The following is a 20,637-nucleotide window of genomic DNA, read 5'->3' as shown; positions in this document are numbered from 1 at the left end:
ATTACGGGTGGTAGTGTAAAATCATAAAAGCCATTTGATCATTCTCTTTCACACATTAATCCATTTCTGGAAACTCATTCTAAATACATACGCAGTTGTTTATTGAATATTATCTATTTTAGTACAAAATGACAATGGTCTAATTACTTACTATGCAATGAATGGTTAAGTAAAATTTCATACATCAATTCAGTGTGTGGCATTTGGTGATTAAAAAGGAAATCGTTGAGGGTATATAAGTCTGATGGATAATTGGAAAAAAGGATGCAAAAGTATAACTATTCTATGTAAAGATGTACCCACATGGATGAGATGAGACCTAAAATAAAAATGGAAAACTAAAAATTTGATTTGGCAAGATGGGTAATATACAAATGTATATGTTATTAATGTATATTAACATTATACATATAATGTACATAATAATAATTTATGTACCAAAATAATTTCAGGTACTAAAATATTATTATTGCTCTAATATTATCACTACTATTAAAAATATAATTTTAGTGCTTGATGCAAGAAAATTATTGACCAAGCCTATGAAATTGTATTAGATGGCAAATGTCCCACTTTTTGCTAAGTGTGTCATGTCATCTTTAAGATGACATCTATCTCATCTTATGTAAAGATTCCAGGGCTTCTAACTATATTAAATCACATATTAAACATATTTTCTCATTTCTCCAAATTCAAGATTTTAATTCTCTTTAATGCCCTATTTTAATTGGAATGTTGCTAAATCCGTTGACAGTCTTACCAACCATTTTAACAGCCTTTTAATTTGTCGTCTAGAAAATTATAACTCTTCATTAACTTTGGGAGACACAGCATTGCAGTTGTGATATATCATTCCTCATTTTATTAACAATCTACTTAATGAAATTCAGGCTTCGAGCAGATGATGGTGATAATGTAAGCACTTGCCCTGGATTTTTTTTTTCCTTTAACAAAATTAAGAATTTACTGATAAGCATAATAGGAGAACAAACATTCAATTCCTCAGGAGTGCAAGAAGTAAAATCCTAAAGACAGAGATTTTTGAGTCCTCATATGTATAATTAATATCCACAAATTGTTTTCTAAAACGTTCAATGTCTTTACAACGCACTTTGCCACTGTAAGGTAATACTGAAAGGTTATGTCAGTCCCTCAATATTTATAAACATAAGTCACTTGGCTCAAAAATGGGGGATGACATAATCTGGTAGAGGATCTTAGTGAGCATGAAAATGACAATGAGGGCAGAAAGAAAGTGGAGAAGAAAGGACATTCCTTTGAGGATAAGTCTGGTGGTCTTTACTCTGAATAGCATTCACCTGCCATTGTACATTTAAATATAGTTGTAGTTCTCACTCAACAGATTTCACAAACTGTGGTATTAGTAACGTGAAATTAAAGACTAGATGTATTCAAAGATCTAACAAGTCAAGTGAAGAGCTGGGACTGAATCCAGTCAGAAGCAGAGATAGACAGGGAGAGTGATCTGAGAGGGATCTTATCTTAACGATCAATGGTCCCTTCCTTGGCCTCATTTTAGGAGAAAACGGAGGCTTACACAGGGTAAGTGACATGTCAAGGTGACAAAGTAAATTAGTGTCAGAGTCCAAGTTAGGGTCAAGGCTTCATGAGGACAGTGTTGGCCTCTCACCAGGGTCCTGTCCAGTAGCATATATGCTCATGGCTTAGCTGCTGAACCCTCCACAAATGTCATGCTTTATCCTGCATCACCTTGGCAGCGTCATCCAAAAACTAGAGATGGTTATGAAAGATAGTTTCAGAGGGAAAAAGCATCTCTCACGAGTTTTTTTTTTCCTTTTGTTCAGGTTTATGTAGCAAACATTGTAACACACTGAGATTAATTTTCACATAAGACCTATTTTTCCCATGGGAATCAGACATCATTTCATTTTTTGTTCCTTTCTCATATCATGACACTGCCCTCCCTAGGGATGATTTGTTGTATAGGTGGAAAGCTGCCCACAGACACATTCAAAATGAGACAGAAAAATCGAGCAAGTCTTGCCTTTGTCTCTTGACTCCATCTTTTCTGTTCTGGGCATTTGTGTATTTTGGACCGAAATTCAGGAGCTCCTTTTGAAATAAGTCTAAACAATACCTTACAGTTAAGGTAAATGGAGACTAATAGTACAGCAGATTACTAGATGGCCTACGGTATTTATTGTTCATTGTTCTAATAGTCATTTGATTAAAATACACCACAACCAGTCCCAACCAAATCACTTAACTCTATGCACAAACTCTTTAAATAATTTAATGCACATTTAGCATATGTGATTTTTGTATATGTTCATGAACATAAATATATAAACTTATTTATGTATTTATAAATTTGTAAATATATAATTTTTATTATTTTAATATATGCACTTTGTTCTGTGATTTATATAACATACATATTTAATATGTGTATATTTATGCACATATGCATATGTATATAACTATATACATGTGTATGGTCAAGTGAAAAAATTAAGAGTATATTCATGCTACCATTTCAATTATTGTAGGATTTAGTAATTATGATGCCATTGCAAAAAATGTGAAGTCTAAGAGGTAGTCATTTGACCTTTTAATCCCCTTTAATTGGACTATAGAGAAATGAGACATAGGATCCCTACAATCATAACGTTTAAAATTGGTTTAACAAAACATCATTGTAACAATATGGTCACTATATAGCATATGATGTTGGGATAAGATTTGTAAGGGGAATTTTATTTTAAGAAGTATTTGATTTCTGATGCATGCCTAAAACATTTAAAATTGTATTAAATTACAGTTTGTTATTTTTTCTCTTGACATTAGCATAATTTACAAGACTCACAAACTTATTCTGGGGAAATTAGTGTCATGCACAAAAATTTATGTAGAATGATGGTTAGTGAAGCACCATAATAACCAAAAATACACAAAAACTAAAATTCTACTGGAAAAAAAAAGATTCAGAGGAAAGGATAGTGTGGATATACCCCCGTGACAATGACATACAGTTAATGAAATCTTATTCCAGAAGAATATTTCAAGAAAAAAAGAAAACATTCATGATGTGATAAGTAAAAAGAACAGAGTACTAAAAGTACACATAATTCCAATTTTGAAAACACATTACATATATGCATAAGGAGTTGAAAGGCCAGAAAATAAACACACTAAAATGATAATAACAACTGCTGTCGAGACATAAGATGATACGTTGTTATAATTTTCTTTATATATTTGTCATTCTCAAATTCTTTACAATAGAAATGAATTGTTTTTATAATAAAAAAGAATGCAATCCAAGTAATTTAAAAAGGCTCTTAAAGGCTGACTCCCAAATTATCCAAAAGCCCATGTAGCAGCCTGAGCCCTATTCCCCTTCTGAATGAAGCTTGATTATATCACTGTATTCAAAAGTCCACGGTTCCCCAAAGGCTGGGCCAAACCAGGCACTAATGAATTTGCTATTTTCTAAAAATATAGTGAAATGAAGACAGACTCTAGTAGTGAGCACTATATGTTAAATACTCTAATCATTAACAATACAATTAATTCAATTAAAAGGATACTTAATAAAATAAGAATAAATGGGGTTTAAACTAAGTCCCTCTCTAAGGTTCATTCAGGTCTCAGCGTAACAATTATTTACATTTAGTTTAAACTAATTTACTGTTATTATCATTTTTATTAATGTCATCAATTTCTCTGATTCACTTTCACACATTCAAGGGGAATCAACAACACTAATTTTCCAGCCTATAATTTGTAAGTAACAACCAAGCCTCGTGTACATCTCTCATATGAATTTAATTTTTTTCTTTTTTTAGTTGTTTTGAGTTCAGTCCTGATCAAATGAAATTCAGAATGCTATTTATTTTTTTCCTAAAACACAAAACCTCCTACTCAAGGGTCACTGCAACTGTATCAAAGGAGAAACTAATTAATGTGTTTATTAAAGTTTACTCGGAAATAAACACATGTATGCAAAAGTGAAAATGCTTCTTTCTCTTTTTCTTTTTTTCAAACAAGTGCCAGGTGATAGCAACTATATACACAAACACTGCATACTCTAAGGAGGACTTTCTACAAATATTTTTAAAGGCTCCTTTTGGCTCTGAATAAAGTAATATACTGGGACTGCCACAGGAGCATGAGTCGGGCTGTGAGAAGCCATAATCCGAGTATGCTAAGAAAATGTAAGCAAAAAATTGCAAATAAAACTGCTTATATTCATGTAACTTGTTTGGCGACAGCCATATAGCATAAGGAAAGCTGCTATAACTCATAACAGCATCTTGTAATAAAACAGCTCTATGCATCCCTCTCAAACTGTTCAGTGCTCAGAACTCATCAGATGGCTGAGTAAGCATTACACTTTGGGACAGTAAATCTGTTTCCAATATGGTGTACATTCACAGATAGGCGCTTTAGTATTCATCCTAAGACACTTCCAGCTAAGTACTCATAAAGAAAGGGTAATCATATATTTAAATATCGGGATGCTATTTTCTCTGTCTATTTTAGTAATCTAGTTCACACTACAGCAAACCTAAATGGATCTTAAGAAACCTTTAGCAAACTCAACCCTGACTCACAGCATAGAATCTCTACCTATAATGGTCTCCAGGAAACCTTCCCTTCTGCTCCCATAATATTCTGTGCTTCTGTGTGCCATGGTAGTTTCTGTGTGCTACTAGCATTATATGGCTGTTTTATCTCTGTGGATTTCCTGAGTGCATGAACTTCTAGCTCCTAAACAAAACCAGAGACAAAGCCAGACATAGGTAAGGGTTTGATGATTGACTCAGTGATTCCTCATGGTTTAAAGTGACTAGTCTGGTTTGAGGTCCTGAATCCTTTCCACAGTCTGAAGGTTTGCATAGCGGTCAGAATAAAGCAAACAGCACACGAGGTTTTCAAGCTGTTCACAGATGTTCATTTTTCTGAGGGATACATCCTGGTTTGAGCTTTGGAAGAGACTGCTTCTCTTCTGCTATCAGAGATAGGGAGAGTGGCTGTCTTACGTGCCTCAGGTAAGAGACACAAAATGGGAAACTTATTAGAGGAGACAGGAACATTCGCTCAGAAAACTGATTTTTTAATTTAAACCTCCTCCCATACAGATAAAGATTTAAGCCCTACACAGTTAGATCCTTTAGAACTCCAGGCAATTCTAAAGGTAAACTTATTGAGTGGTTAGGTCGATGTCAGATGAGCGTGAGCTCTGTTTAAGCAGGAACGTACACACCTCCCTGCCCCCACTCTCACCTCCATGGTGGTTTCCCTTGATTTTACTTTTGCATGTCTGCTCCCAGGGTGGGAATTGAGAACACTGTGATCTCAACGTTAAGTCTACTCCATGGAGGATTTCTGTCTTAGAAAAGGAACACTGCGGGCAGAGCCTGATGGCATATTTACATGCGGGACTCCGGGAGATGTGGGCCACAGAAAATGCTGCTTTACCATCCAGTGGTAACTGGAATTCAAAGGGGAAGGCATTAACCTTGGATGCACAGAGAATGGCTCCGGTGAAGTGTGAGGAGAGAGGAGACTGGGTATGCCCTGGTACCTGGAAGATCTCACGGTTTGGAAACTCCTGGGCTCAGTCTCCTGGGCTGGACCATCCCCCAGGAGCTCCCTGTTAACAAATGAATGTGTGTGAGCACACGGGATTGTGAAAGAGAGTTGTGGAGTTTACAAAGTAATTTGTCATAGGTATTTCAGCCACCATGACAGTTTGGTGGTAACAAATACTGCTTACAAAAATTTTCCTCATTATAAACTTCACCCCACAAATCAAACTTTGGAGTAGGTACTAGAATGCGGACTGTACCCAAGAGTGTACTTCATCCCAGGGGGTCTTGTCTAAGACCTGTGCAGAATCACATGGCTCATCAATGCCCAGCAAAGGCTTGAAGCCGTGTCTCCCTGCTTCAAGTTCTGTCCTGAATTGCTGAGCGGTTGGAAAATCTGAGTTGCTGAAAATCTGTGTGAGGGAACAAGGGAAGCAGGAGGCAGGAGGTGAAGAGATGGGTACTTGGCTTTCTCCAGAGGCAGGGAATCTGACTTACTCTGATTCACCCTATCTATTCACACAGGAAACAGCAGGAGAGAAACACAAGGATGAAGAACTTGAGGTAAGGATGGGTGAGGACTTATCAAGGAGGCTGCAGCAGTCAGAGAATGGTCCCGCCCATCACTTAACAGGGGTGAAGAGGTGAGAGCTATCTCCTCTGGGTTCAGAAAAAGGAAAGAAAATAGTAAAAGAGAAAAAAAAAAAGTGAGGAAGTGAGGAGAGCTAAAACCACGGTTTTGGTGTTTAAATAATACTTGCATGAATACTGCAGAGCAAAGGACAGAGTTTCCACCTCATGTCTTCTACTTTACCCTTGGTAAATAGAAACAGACGCTTTGCTCAGTGTAAACTCAACTTCGTGACTTTAGGGGAAAGAACAATGAACTTGACCAGCAGCTGATTTAGCTGGATGTATTCTGAACCAGAATCCTAACTCTAAACCTAGAAGCTTATGTGACCTTGGTGACCTCAGAGGCTCTCTAAGCCTGAGTTTCTTTATCTGTTAAATGAGTGGTTTGAAACAGATGGTCCCTACAGGTCTGTCTGGTTCTGATATTCTATGTTCACAGCACTTTTGAGAGACTTACCATACCCTCATCATCTATGGTTTCCAGAGAAATAGCATCTGTCACATCAATGACACAGCATTTGTATCCCTCCCTTTATTTTTCTTCTGCTAAGGTGTTTTAATCCTGACAGTATAATAGAATAAATCACAGCCATCAGAGATGGGAGTGACACTGGCCACACACATTCGAGATAAACAGTCAAAAATCACTCACCCATGTCTTCCCCTTTGCCCACAGCCTCTGCTGTCTGACAACACTAAGGTTGAACTATGATTTCCATCTGGCTGCTCACATCTGAACACCGAAATAACCCTCTGCATTGTCTTAATAGCTGTAATGATACTCTGCTTTCCAGCAGCCTGTCCAGACCATCTCAATATTTGGATTTGATTTCTTCCCTCCAGCAAGTGTTGAAGGAAGTATGGTTGTTATAGAGTCAATCAACAAACATTACTTAGCACCTACAAATAGCAGCACTAAAGGTAGACTGCTTAGGTTTGATTTTCTTTCCACCACTTATATACAAGCTGCCTGCCCGTGGGAAGGGTAACTAACCCTTCAAAACCTTGACTGTCCTTAAGCATAGTGATGACTTTTATTTATGAACCTCATAGGTATGAGGCACATAGTAATCGTTCAGTAACTTTAGCGATTAACATTACTGTTACAAGTCCTTTGTCTCTATCTTAGACAAGACAAGGACATTATTACAGTGGTACAGAACTGCAGAAACAGATGAAGGTGATAAAGAGCTTCAAAGAGACAGAGTTCTCAGAATAATTGGCCTGGGGGCTAATAAGTCACATCAATGGATGATTTTCAAAATGAACTCTTACCCCTTCTTTGCTTTGTTTTCACAATACTTCCCTTTGGCTGGCATTCCTGCTTCTATCTGGGAAAGCTATCTGTGAATGAGAAGCTATGATAGTCCATACAACCAGCGATAGGTATGTTTGTGTAAGACAGAGGGTATTTTGGTCTTGAAAAAAAAATTTTTTTTCCCTCTTAAGAAAAAAGGACTGTGACACACCTGAATTAAACCACCTTTAAAAAGCCAAGGAATCACTGTCCATTAAGGATGACTGAAGAGCAAGAAGTCAATAATACTCACTGTGCCTTCCAAGGGAAGTGGCATGGGGTAGGAAGCTAGTGGAGGGTACACGGTCTAAGATAATGGAGAAAAGGATTGGACCCACTGTTCTGGTCGGAAAAGCAAGACTTAAGGATAAGGGCCATGATCTGACTGAAACGTGCTTTCTTCGTGCTCCGCAAGACATCCATTGCTCATATCTGTAACTCTCAGCAAATTCAGTTCAAGGAGTGAGCTTATTGCCTTCAGTGTATAAATGAACTCAGAGACTCCAAGTTTCTGTCAGACACACTTGAACCACCTCTAGGAAGTAGAAGGCTGTTTCCCCTTAAAGTATTCCTGGAGGGCTTTTACCTGTTCTTCCTGCTTATACTCTTCCTTAGGATTTGTTTCTGAGAAGTCAGGGACTTCTTTGTACCTTAGTAACATTCTACTGCTCTCCAGCTGAAAAATCCTCAAATGAATTCCCACTGTCCCCTTAGCTCTGATTATCATGATCTTTGTATTTCAGTCTTTCCATTTTTAAAATGGGGTGATAGTGAATTGATACATCTAAGGTCACTGAAGAATACCCAGTGTTTCAAAAGTATGCAATGAGGGGTGCCTGGGTGGCTCAGTTGGTTAAGTGTCTACTTTTGGCTCAGGTCATGATCTCACAGTTTGTGGGTTCACACCCCACATCGGGTTCTGTGCTGATGGCTTGGAGCCTGGAGCCTGCTTCAGATTTTGTATATTCCACTCTCTCTCCCTCTGCCCCTCCCCTACTCATGCTCGCTCAGTCTCTCTCTCTCTCTCTCTCTCTCTCTCTCTCTCAAAAATAAACATTAAAAAAGTATGCAATGAGAAGTATTATCATTTAAAAAAAAAACAACAAAACTCTATGAAAGAAGATTCCTTCTGTTCATTTCATCTCTGACCCAGCCCTTTATAAAATATGCTGAATCCCTGCCTTAGCATGCTGAATCCTTCTAATTCTGTTAAAGACTAAAAGCAAGTAGCTTACAGTATTAAGCTACTACATAATTAAACATTCTATGACAAATCATTTTCTTAAGATGTAAACTGAGGTTGAACAAAAGCAAGTTGTTCACACAGATATTAATTCTAGTTCTTACAGCTTTGAGATCAAGCCATTTGAGTTTCCTGGAAAGGGTTAATAAAAGGCTTTATAAAGGTCTCTGAAATCTGAAGCTGAAATTATAGCATGTGCTATTATTACTGTTTTTGTTAGTCACCCAGAAAACAAGTAAGATATGTGCTTAGAGGATATAAAAAAGAAACAAAATGCATGTTGGCTTTCACTCAGAGTTTGGCTAAAAATACATTCTGACATGCAGTGCACAGGCATGTCCTAGAAAGCTCTCATGGTACTGGGGGCGGCCGAGAGGCGGCTCTGGCTTTGTTTGGCAACAAAGATCACTTGATCATGCAGAGAGAGTAGGGGGTCTGGCAAAGTCAGCTTTGAGTATAAAAACTTGCCTTCCAGTGCTCCTTCCCAATCTACTGTAGCCAAACTGAAATAACACAGATACCCTATGAGGAGGTGGAAAGGGGGTAGGAAAGGGTGTGGGAGAAATTTTGGACCAGATATGATCCCTCCAGATTCTAGTGTATGATGGGAACCTCTGATCAACAAACATGTATTAAATGTCTCTGTGAATGGCACTGTAGCTGGTACAAAAGGGGAAGGAAAGATGAATGAGGCATTGTGTTCATCCTCGAGGAACTTAAAGGGCATATTTACAGCTTGCTATTCTGCACAGAGATCTAATGTGATGGCTTCCAAGGGGGAGAAACCAATATCATGTTTCCTAGGCATGTAGTGAGAAATTGCACATGAACTAAAAGCAACAACAACAAAAACAACCAACCATGGAACTCTATATTTTTGCAACTTTCAGAGAAATCTAAAAGTATTCTAAAATTAAAAGTTTATTAATTAAAAAAAAAACTAACCAGCCAAACAGAAATGATAATGTTTCTTATGTAAAACAAAATAAAAAGCAAATCACAAACATTCTAAAATTTAGTAAATTTAGTAAATCTGTAATGCAAGCTCAGCACCTTCTTGTTAAATCAACCATTTCCCAGTGAAGATGTCCTATGCTGGCAGTTTTGGGAGCTACATCTCCCAGATAGACAGTCTTGATTTGGCCTACATAGTGTACCTCAAAATTATTTAGCTGCCAGAGGTCTTAACACACTTTGTCCTGAGAGCAAAGGCTGAGAAGAATTCTTGTGAATACATACTGTATTTAGGAAGTGATTCAAAAGAGAAGTAAGGGACGGGGTGAAAACAGGACAGGAGGGAGAGCCAATATAAGGAAGAGTGATAGACTTGTCCACTGCTGTGGGTACCTGGTATTGATGGTGCTGGAACCTTCCAAGGAGCCTTCGGCTGTGTTTCTCAGGATGAAGGAAAGAAGCATATATCATCAGCTTCCTATCCATTGACTTCTGAACCCACTGATCAAGGTGGCTCTATGGGTGCTAATTCTGGGATTGCTTATACTTGACTGTCTTCATCCTCAAGGGCATTCAGCAACTTACTGTCAGAAAATTCCAGGGTGAGGAAAAAAGCCAGCATGCTGTGTAGAGCTTACTTAATGTGCTCAAAGAGTACATTACAACATTTAAAACCTGAGGATTTTATGGAGAAAAAGATCCAGATTTCTCATTTTCTTGAAAAGTTGTGACATCTAGAACGCTAGACTTGAATTCTCCAAAGGCACCAAACCTCCACAGCTGAAAGGCACAGCCTGAACACACACAATCCAAATTGGGACAGTATCCCCCATGATACACAGTTGAAAACACAGCTTGCTTCATTCCTTAACCTTACTGGTGTTCTCTTATGAATGTTGGACTTTTCACACTTACTTGAACTATTCCTAGACTTAACAAATATTCACAGTGAAAAGCAAGTAGGGACCCCCCATTAACATGGTCTTTCCTCACTGGCTTCATCTTTCAAAATAAACATACTTTGATGGTGTTTCTTCCAATAGGCTTCAAATCACCATTACTGCTTTGATGGTGAAGATGTTAGATCCATTGATATAATTAATTGATTACGTGCTACATGCCAAGCCAGATGCTCAAATTAAATCCTCACTTTTAATGTTTAACCAAATGTCAGATAAGAAGTAGGAAGGCTAGGGGCACCTGGGTGGCTCAGCTGGTTAAGTGTCCGACTTTGGCTCATGTTATGATCACAGTGTTTGTGAGTTCGAGCCCCACATCAGGCTCTGTGCTGACAGCTCAGAACCTGGAGCCTGCTTTGGATTCTGTGTCTCCCTCTCTCTCTGCCTCTTCCCCACTCATGTTCTCTCTCTGTCTCTCAAAAATAAATAAATGTTAAAAAAAATTAAAAAAAAGAAATAGGAAGGCTAAAAGAATTGGTCCACTTGCTTCTTCTGACTCAGAACAAAGAGGTGGATGCTGGCAACCGAGGATGTGCAATACTTGGGACACAGTGAGCAGATGCCTGCTCATTCCTGGTTTGGAAATCCTGTGTAATGAGCTCCTCATTACATGGCATTTACTAAGCAAAACCCTCTAAGAATTAGGAAGCTTGACTGAAACTAGAATTATGGGCTTTTGAGTAAAAAGTGAGATTCCAAGTCACTGTGCTAAGCATGAGTCCCTGTATGTTTGAAATGCGATCAGTTACCAAGGAAATGGTTATACTCTATATAGAGTTTGTCCAGTTACACTCAATCCCTTGAGATGTTTATATAAAAATATTGATACCCGAGTACAACCCCCCCAGTGATTCACATTTAATTAGTCCTGGGAAGGGCTTGAGCATGGGAACTTTTCAGAACTCCCCAGAAGCATCTAATGAGGTTCCCCTGATTCAGAGACAGAAATGGCAGGGTGCTGTGGCCACATTCACTGTCCCCTCACTGCTCAGCTAAGACAACTCAGCACTTTGCTGTAGGCTCCCTGCTGTTCAGTCTCTGGGTTTGTGAAGCAGAAAGTGTTAAGTGGGTCATCTCCAGGCAGGGCTTTTGCATCACATACAAATGGGGGTCAGAATATAAGCATTCACCGAATTGTCACTGTAAACTAAGAAGAACTTGAACCCAAGGCTGTCAGGTGAACAGAGATATTTTTAAAGTTGGTAGTGTCACCTGAATTTGCAGTCATTTTGAGAAGACTTTGTTTTGGCTATGGATATTCATCCTGAAGTTGACTGGATTTTTTTTTTTTTTGAGGACATTAGAAGTAGTATTTCTCCTTTCTATCAATGTTCCAGCAAACAGATCCATAGAAATATATTTAATCCACTGGAATTACTCTCTAAATAAATTCAACATTTTAGTTCAAAGTGCTACAAGTAAATTCTGTGCTTTAATTCCCATACGTGAAATGGACTTTAACTGTACAAGGACAAACTGAGAAACATGTATTATACAGTCAAGGTGGCTGTAGACGTGGAGGGATTTAAAAGGAAGTGTTTCAAACTATTTTTAAAATAAAATGCATCCCACTGGGATAGCAACTGCCCAATGCCTACTATTCATAAATCAGGGTGAACAAAGAGAAGCTTCACATTTTGTGGCTCTGGCCAAAGAAAAAGACCTAAAAAGGAAGGAGGATAACAGGTTCAGCTGGGAATACAACAGAGCCCATCTGATTTGTTCTCTTTTTTTTTTTTTTTTCTTATTCCCAAAAAGACCATTCTATCTTGGAAAAAAATGCATTAAAGATAATGCTCATTGTAATGTTGGGAAAATACTCCAAATATTATAAAAGACTGTTGGACATTATTAAATAAGTCTGTGTTGCACTTATTTTTAATATCTATGTGCACACTCAGTATTTGTTCTGATGGCTCCCAGCAGAGATTTATTACTAAAGTAGATCTGACTTGAGGTTGAGTGGAAAGGAAAGCAGTCAGTGCAGGAGGAATATTGAGTATCTTGGTACAAGGGAGTTTGGCTGCAGCAGAGAGAGAGAAAGAGGTCTTGTGAGATATGCATGCCAATTAAGGTGCTCAAGAAATGAACACAAATTCATTTTGGGTACACACCAGCCTCCTCCTCTTCATACGTCCCTGGGGATGCTTCTGGAATTGCCAGAGCTGAAAATTAAATTATAAACCTAAAACATGACACTGAAAATGTAATGTCTCCTTTGATAATATCAGTGGGATGATTCATCAGTGGGTGGGGCAGCACCACTCCCAGACCCAGACTGTAAGGCATAGTGAGTCTGACTTTGGCAATTACTCCATTTCTCCCAGCAGTTTCTCTAAAGCTTCCAGTTGGAATTATATCCTGTCACAGATCACACTGCACCAAAGGCCTCCTACACATATGACACAGTAGGTCTCCACAGAGGCATAACCGCAGTATGTGGCACCAGTGTGGAAAAGCTGATAGTATTACCGTGATACTCACAAAAAGCAAATGTTCACGCAATTCAATATGTGAGCGTCAGAGTGCATTGCAGAAAACTCTTGCAAGCTGGCATTTCACAATGTGGGATTGGATACTGTCATGATGGACAGACACACAACCCACATGTTTAAGTTCCTTTTCTGAACTGTGCTTTAAATTCTTTTTCTTGGAACAGGAAACAAGCCACTAATAAGAATAAATTCTCTTGTAGTTTCATCCATGAGTCACTGCACAAAACTGCAGAGCATTTTGTTTATCTCTCTAGTCACAGGAGTCAGAAATCCATGGGCTGGGTATGCTGAGTCACCCATACAGAGGATAGCAGTAATAATAACAGCTTGTGAAGGGCCACCAGAGATCAGATGGCAGAGGTTTCACCGAAGAAGTGGTCTATACATTAAGCCTTGTGTGAAGAAAATATTTGGAATGGGCAGATATGTATTCTACAAAGAAGAAATGGACATAGGAAGTACACACTATATTTGCTATCATTAGAGCCTTTGGGGGTCGGGTATGTCAAGTCAATGACTAAAGGGGAGAACTGGTATAAGACAAAAGGCAAGAGATGTGGCCTGTGGCAAAGAGGAATGTGAATAGACTGGCTACAGGCACTGGATTCAAAATTTTTAAGGCAATCTATAAGCCCAGCTAAATATGTCTAGGAGCTAAGTATGCCTGTGTGCATTAACTTTGTGATCTCTGATTTAGGGGTTCAAAAGGAGGCCAACTCTGAGTAGGGGAGTGGGAAATAAAACTAGTACTGTTTTATTTATTTATGCCTGGAAGAGTCGGTCAAGTTCAGACTGAGTACAGGATGCAAAGTAAGTCCCTCCCTCCCCACTCTGTTTGGATGATCTTCTTCTTTTTCCTGTCCATTGATCAGCTGTGCTCCTATATGAGCTTCTTATTTCTTTCCTTGCACATTTTTCCTGGATGATCACACTGAGTCCCATGAACATTATTAGCTGTCAACTCCTGAATCTCTATCCAGCACAAATCTCTCAGCAGAATTTAGAGCTGTACATTCAACTGCCTATTAAGCATCTACATGTGCATGGCCTAAGGGCACCTCCAACTCAAAAAAGGTCCACAGTTGCACATACTAACTTTACCCACACACCAGCTCATCCCCTGTTTCAAAACCCCAGTGATTAGTACTAACATTTGGACAGTTGCCATAAACAGAAACTTCAGTCCTTGAATCTTCTTCTCTCCCTCACCTTGCTTGTCCCATCAGTTGCCAGAAAGTTTTGATCCCACATTCTAAACATCCTCAGCTTGGCTAGTCAAGTTATCAATCGGCAGAAATAAAATACACACTCACTTGTACACACACACATATGCCCCCACACACATGCTATGAGCTTTTTTTTATTTATTTAGCCAAAGACAGAGAACAAACAAGGTATTGTGATCATGTGGAAAAGAGGTGGGTAGAGCATGATGCTTTTTTTTTTTTTTTCTGTATTTTACTTGCCCTGTATCCATAGGAGGTAGTCTGCTGCTGATGCTACTCTTTGCATAAGCAGGCACCTAAAAATGTTGAGGGGAAAAAAAAAATCCAAATTCTTGTAACAATGTTACATTTTTATGCTTAGGCTTATGTAACCATTCCAGGAGAATTTGAACTAACAATCTATGCACTTACATCTAAGGGCTTATTTACAGGCCTATGTAACCATTCCAGGAGAATTTGAACTAACAATCTATGCACTTACATTTAAGGGCTTATTTACAAACATTGACCTTTCCTGTATCTTTAAGTAAACTCAACATCAAAAAGGTAATATTCTCTTTGCAGGAGAAGAAAGCAGTCAATGCCCAAGAGTCCCAAAACAATATAGCTGCCTCTAATTTTACAGTGTCTTAAAAAGTCAACAATCTTTGTAGCACAACATTTTTCAAACCATCTCCATTATTCCAGTTCAGACTATTAAACTCTCTTGCCTCAATGAAACACACTCTCCTAATCTACCTCACTGAGCATCTTCTCTCTCTGTAATATATTCTGGAAACAGAAGCCAGAATTATCTCCTCAAAAAGCCTTCATGACCTGGTTTTACGCTACCACTCTAGCTCATTTGTCCCCACTCCACATTCAGCTAACCTGAACTTTTAGATTCTTGGAATGACCAAGTTCTGCCATCTTTGGACCTTTGCATATGCCTTATCTTTTGCCTGAAAACTCCTTCTTGCCACTCTGAGCATCCAACTCCTTATCCTTCAAGTGTATGAAAGGATGTCACAATTTCTGAGATTCCTGATGCACAGTTCTGAGTTAGACGCCACTTCAGAACCAGACGCTATTTTCTTTTGTGGTGTTTATCAGAAGTACCTAGGTACATGTCTATTATATCTTCCTTCTCCAAGATTGCCAAGCTTTGTGTGCTTACAGACCATGTTTGCATTATTCGTTACTATATTCTATAACCTAACACAGTTGCCTCATGGGTACCACAAAATATATTTAATTAGGGTAAAGGGGCAAAAACAGGGTGATGTTTTAGAAATGCAATACTATCTATGATACAAAAAAAAAGTATCAGGGAAAGGACTAAGGGAAGGAGGCAATTTAAATGTTGAAGTAGTTTTCCAGTCTTGAAATGCTGGATGCTTAACATGGAATGAGGAAGTTAGACAAAAAGATAACAAAGAATAACCATCATAATCTGGTGAATATCAATATAAAGGAAAAAAAAAGATAGAGTCTTCTTGGAAGACCAAAATGTAAGAGTTGTGAAACTAGTTACCAAAAGCTAGGATATAAAAATGGAAACAGACTTTGAGGAAAAGACAATTAAGTTTCTTACTGGACTATTTCAAAAGACATACTCCAGGAGCAGTTAGAAAAGTCTAAATGGACCTTGGGAAGACCATTTATCTTAGACTTGAGCATTAGCAGGGTAGGGAGCATTTGTTATGAGGCCAGTTAGTATTCCTTACCCACTCCTGATATCAGAACCCGACTTTCCTATTTGGAATTCATTCCACCAGCTTTAGGAGGCACTTACCACAGCTATCTCCAAGCACAAAGTAGGCTTAAGTCTAAAACATGACCAGGTAAAATCCGAGTGACACATGCCCCATTTCTCTGAATCTGACTCTTTCCAGTGACGTTACAGAGGGCAGAGAATATGGGAGTGGGGTTATCATCAGATATCTTCAAATACATATCTCCAAGGAATAAAGACAATTATAGAGAATGAGAAATAAGAGATGGTATGTGTAAGCATTGTTAGATTCTCCAGTGATATAAGACAAAGCATCATATTTTTTGCATAAGCTCATTTCAGCAGGAATATTGTCTTACATTCACTTGTAACTGAAAAAGCCTTGCAGAGTGGAAACAGTGAATGTTGAAGTTATATGAACTAGAGTGTTACAGAGAAAGTGCCGTGGAAAAGAAAACGCGGAGGGATAAGGGTGAAAGTGGAGAATTACCACAGAAAAAGAGCAGAAAAAGAAATACAATTCAAAAAAGTTAGATCTACAGTTGAACGCAGAGTTGACAATAGAGAACTGTTTAAAGGACAATAATTGGGCAAACATAAAGAGCAGAGTTTGAAAAATATATATTTAATCCTAGAAGAGCAATAACTACAATAAAGAAAATCCAGAGGAGATGGAATCACTAGGTGACAAGGACATAGAGTGATGACAATGGATTACTTTTCTCTAGAGTTTATATGGATAAAGTCTTCTCTTAATTAAACCCAGCCCTAAAATTCACGTTTATATGCCATAAAATGAACATCATTAAAAAAAAGCTTGTATCCAATGACACTGCCTTAGAGCATCTTTCTTTCTTTCACTTGTAAAATTGTCTGACTAGCAACCCTCTTACAGTGTGTTGGCATCAGCTGACAGTTGTTAGATGGTATCTTTCCTTCCTTTCTAAAAATAAGAAAATAATGTATGACTTATGTTCATCTTTGGTAGCAAAAGTTATGGCACATAGGGAGTCAAACACGCTCTATCAATGACTGGAAGAAAACTTCTGGATTTGAAGATGTCAGAGTTTCTACAAGTCATAAGAAACAAATCTGAGGCAAAAAGTATTTCTCTTGCATGAAATATTATGAGAGGCGGAGACCAGATGATGACCACTTTTGTTAGCAACAGGCTTAAAATGACAATCATGATAACCACCAGCATTTATTCAGTGCCTATTAAAATACCGGCAGCATCCAAAGAATGATGAATGCATAATCATAATGATCTCAATAACTATAATGGTGGGAACTTTCACGGAGGGGGAAAATAGGATTTAGAGAGTCTATGTTCTAGAATTGGATCAAGCTCACACTAATGGAACCCATCAGTACTGGAATACAGTTTAGCTGTGGGTCTGCATTCTTAACTGCTCTCCCCTATGCCTCTCAAAGGAAGCTAAAAGGATTCAAGTTAGTCAGCAAGGAGACAATGGATCATATTACACTGAACGGTTATAGATTCTCTTTTCCTAAAAAGAAAAAAAAAACAAAACAAAAAAAACAAAAAAACAACTGAACAACACAGCCAAAAAATAAGAAGCAGCATTTTATTCTCAGCTGAGTTTATGAAAAGAAGTTCTGCCTAGAGGTGGGAGAATAAATGAATAAATTAAAAGCAATCTTTTCAAGGTACTTTTTAGCCTTCTAAATACTCACCTGACAAACTTTTGAACTTCACTAAAACTTAAAACATGTTCTTTGTAGGTAAAGGTCTAGGGTTTTCAAAACAGAATCTTTCTAACTGTTGCTTTGGGTGCAGTGGAAAAATAACTACTTTAAGACAATGATACAGGCAGAAATGCTCACAGATTTCCCGATTATTTCAACAACTCTTCTATACACTGATTGAATGAATTCAGATAACACTTTAGCTTACTAGTGAGTTTTTAACTCATTAACACAGGTTAAATTTATGCTATGCCAAATTACACAGAGTAAAACATATTGCCCGAATTATTTTAAAGACCACAAGAAAGAAAATTGGCTTATAAACTACCAAAACCAAACTTAGCCTAAAATGTATGTGTTTATGTCTTTATGGATTTTTTCAGTGCATCAAAGGGTAGGTGAAACTGATTTCTGTGCTAGAACCGATTGAGAGAACTGATGGAAGCATATTTTCAAAAATCCAATCTTCCCCCAATTCTTTCTTCAACCTTGACCCAAAGAGACAGCCCGAGATGCAGAGAAAGAATTCAATCTTGGCCCCCTCTCGAGAGACTTGAGAGCTACTAACTGGAAAGAAAGGCTTTTTGAGCCATGAGAAGCCTGGCTGAACTCTCTGGCCCACTGGGCCTTGCCTACCATAGAAACCAGTCAGTTCTGCTTACCTGAGCAATATCATTTAGATAGCAACACCTTTCTTGGTTAGTGTTCCAGGTTGAGAGGTTGTGCAAAGAGGTGATGACTATAGGGGAGGGCCAAGAATCGGTGCAGACAGCCTAGCACACATTCTGACAGCAGGAACTTTTTCCTACAGCAGTGGTGCAGAGCTAGTATAAGTGGGCAGGCTCGCAGGGAGTCTGGGACAGCCATGGAAATGGAGGCAAATGGGTGAGAATAGGAATATACATCATCAGAGCTGGTGGTCTTGTTCATTGTACATTCAATCAATGTTAGCAGCTGTAGTTCCTATAGTCAGAAATGTTTAAAGGTGTCGATATTTAAAAATTTTATAAACTGAACACCATAGCTTTTGACTTAGGCTTTAATGTCTTATTTTTGTTTATTTATTTACTTATTTGGGAGGTGATCAAACACAGTGGCTCAAGTTCCAAACATAGCTCTTGAATCCAACTTCCTGGATTTAAACGCTATCTTCATCAGTTCCTACATTTATGACCTTGGGATGATTTATTTAACCTCTCCATGCCTCAGCTTCCTTATCCATGAAAAAGGGGATACTAATAGAATCCACTTCACAATATTGTTTTGAACATCATCTGAATCAATATAAGCAAAATTCTCATACTGACATCTAACATATAAAAAGTGCTCAGTGAACATCAGCCATTATTCTTTTGTTGTTCTTGTTAATCATGTTTAATACACCTGAAAATGGTGAGACATAGAGTGTGGACCAGAGTCACAGGCACATAAATATGCAAAGCAGAGCTCAGCTCTAACTTTAGGCTCCCAAGCCACGGGGAAATGTCTTGTGTGTCGTGCTGCTCTACACCCTAACGTCAGGGTCCCAAAGAACAAGCTCAGACAATCTGCCTGGGCACTTGGCTGACCTTCATTATTTAAAGTGGCATCTATTTCACAGGTTATCCTGGGGCTAGGTCTAACCAGAGATCAGACCACTGGTCAGTTTTGTCAGGTGCATTAACTCTCAGACTACTAGGGTGCTATTCAGTGCAGAATTAGTCATTTACTAATTACTAATTACTCCAATGGCCATAGACCTCAGGTCAGCATTTTTCACCCTTCACACCAGGAGGATCCAGAATAATAGAGGCCAGACAGGTAATTTGCATTGTCTCTCCTTAGCAGCAGAGGCTGATTCTGTGCTGAAAGCAAGCAAAGAAGATATAATTTGATGAGAGCTTCCATAAGCTTCTCATGGGAACATCTAGCCTATCTCTCCTGCTGGGATCTGGCAGCTTCTTGCCTTTGATACTTGCAGATACTTGCAGGGGAACTGGACAGGGTCTGACCCTGGCCCCACATCACTTTTACTAGCTGGCAATTCTTTTCCACTTTGAGCAACGGAAGAGTCATCCAACTGTGTTTGCCAAACTTGCTTGAATGTGAGAAGCATGTTTGTTTTATGATCAGTGTCTTGGGTTTTAAATAAGAATACCACAGGAGATGATCCCACCATGATCCTTGCTAATGTATCTCTAGGCTAATAAGTTCTGAAATGATCCTGCTCTTTGATTTCATGAATAAGAAAATGAGAAATGCATGACATTTAAAAATTATTGTTATTGCTGAGAGTAAAATTTATTTTAACCCTCTCTGTAGTAGCTAAGTTTCACGTTGAATGTGATACTCACCAGATTGTATCTCCTGTTCTTCCTCTCTTTAAATATGTGCTTATTTACTTCCTGAGTTCAATTTTAGAACCCATCAAAGTAGATCCACTCAGACTCTGACTACACTTTCATGCATAAATTCATAGATGTCTTCAGAAGGAATTGCACTTGCATATGCAAATACTTTCCAATGCCTTTTCATTTCTACTTTTGGCCTGCACAGTTTTTAATTCATGCAAACACATTACACAAACAAATATGGGCTCAATAACAACACACGGCATGTGTGAATTGTTAATTGCAAAGCTATGAGTTTGATATGGCCAAGCAACTTCCATTATTATCAATGGAGAGGAACAAGATTAAACAGGAAGAATAAAGGTATATTTGAACATAAAATCCCAAGCATTTGATTTCATTTTATGTAAATATTAATAAGGGAAAAGGTGACAGGACAATCCACAATTCAACAATAATCTAGGATCTACAGCTCACTGCACAATGATCCAGAAACCAGG

The 20,637-nt window shown here is 38.3% G+C and overlaps 1 protein-coding gene and 1 long non-coding RNA gene across 19 annotated transcripts in view; one reads left to right on the top strand and one right to left on the bottom strand.

The window, feature by feature from the left end:
• Positions 1-20,637, bottom strand: part of TENM2 (teneurin transmembrane protein 2) — a 1,977,383-nt gene that overhangs the window by 923,795 nt on the left and 1,032,951 nt on the right. The window lies entirely within an intron of this gene.
• Positions 1-20,637, top strand: part of LOC131507722 (uncharacterized) — a 47,613-nt gene that overhangs the window by 23,044 nt on the left and 3,932 nt on the right. For both annotated transcript variants that reach the window (XR_009259649.1, XR_009259657.1), the window contains one exon: positions 6,102-6,140. This is a non-coding gene — a long non-coding RNA (uncharacterized LOC131507722). The remainder of the gene's footprint in view (positions 1-6,101; positions 6,141-20,637) is intronic.

Source organism: Neofelis nebulosa, chromosome 1 (assembly GCF_028018385.1).
Source record: "Neofelis nebulosa isolate mNeoNeb1 chromosome 1, mNeoNeb1.pri, whole genome shotgun sequence".
In the NCBI taxonomy this organism is placed as follows: domain Eukaryota; kingdom Metazoa; phylum Chordata; class Mammalia; order Carnivora; family Felidae; genus Neofelis; species Neofelis nebulosa.
The sequence above is the reverse complement of the archived record's forward strand: the minus strand, read 5'-3'. Positions and strand labels throughout refer to the sequence as shown.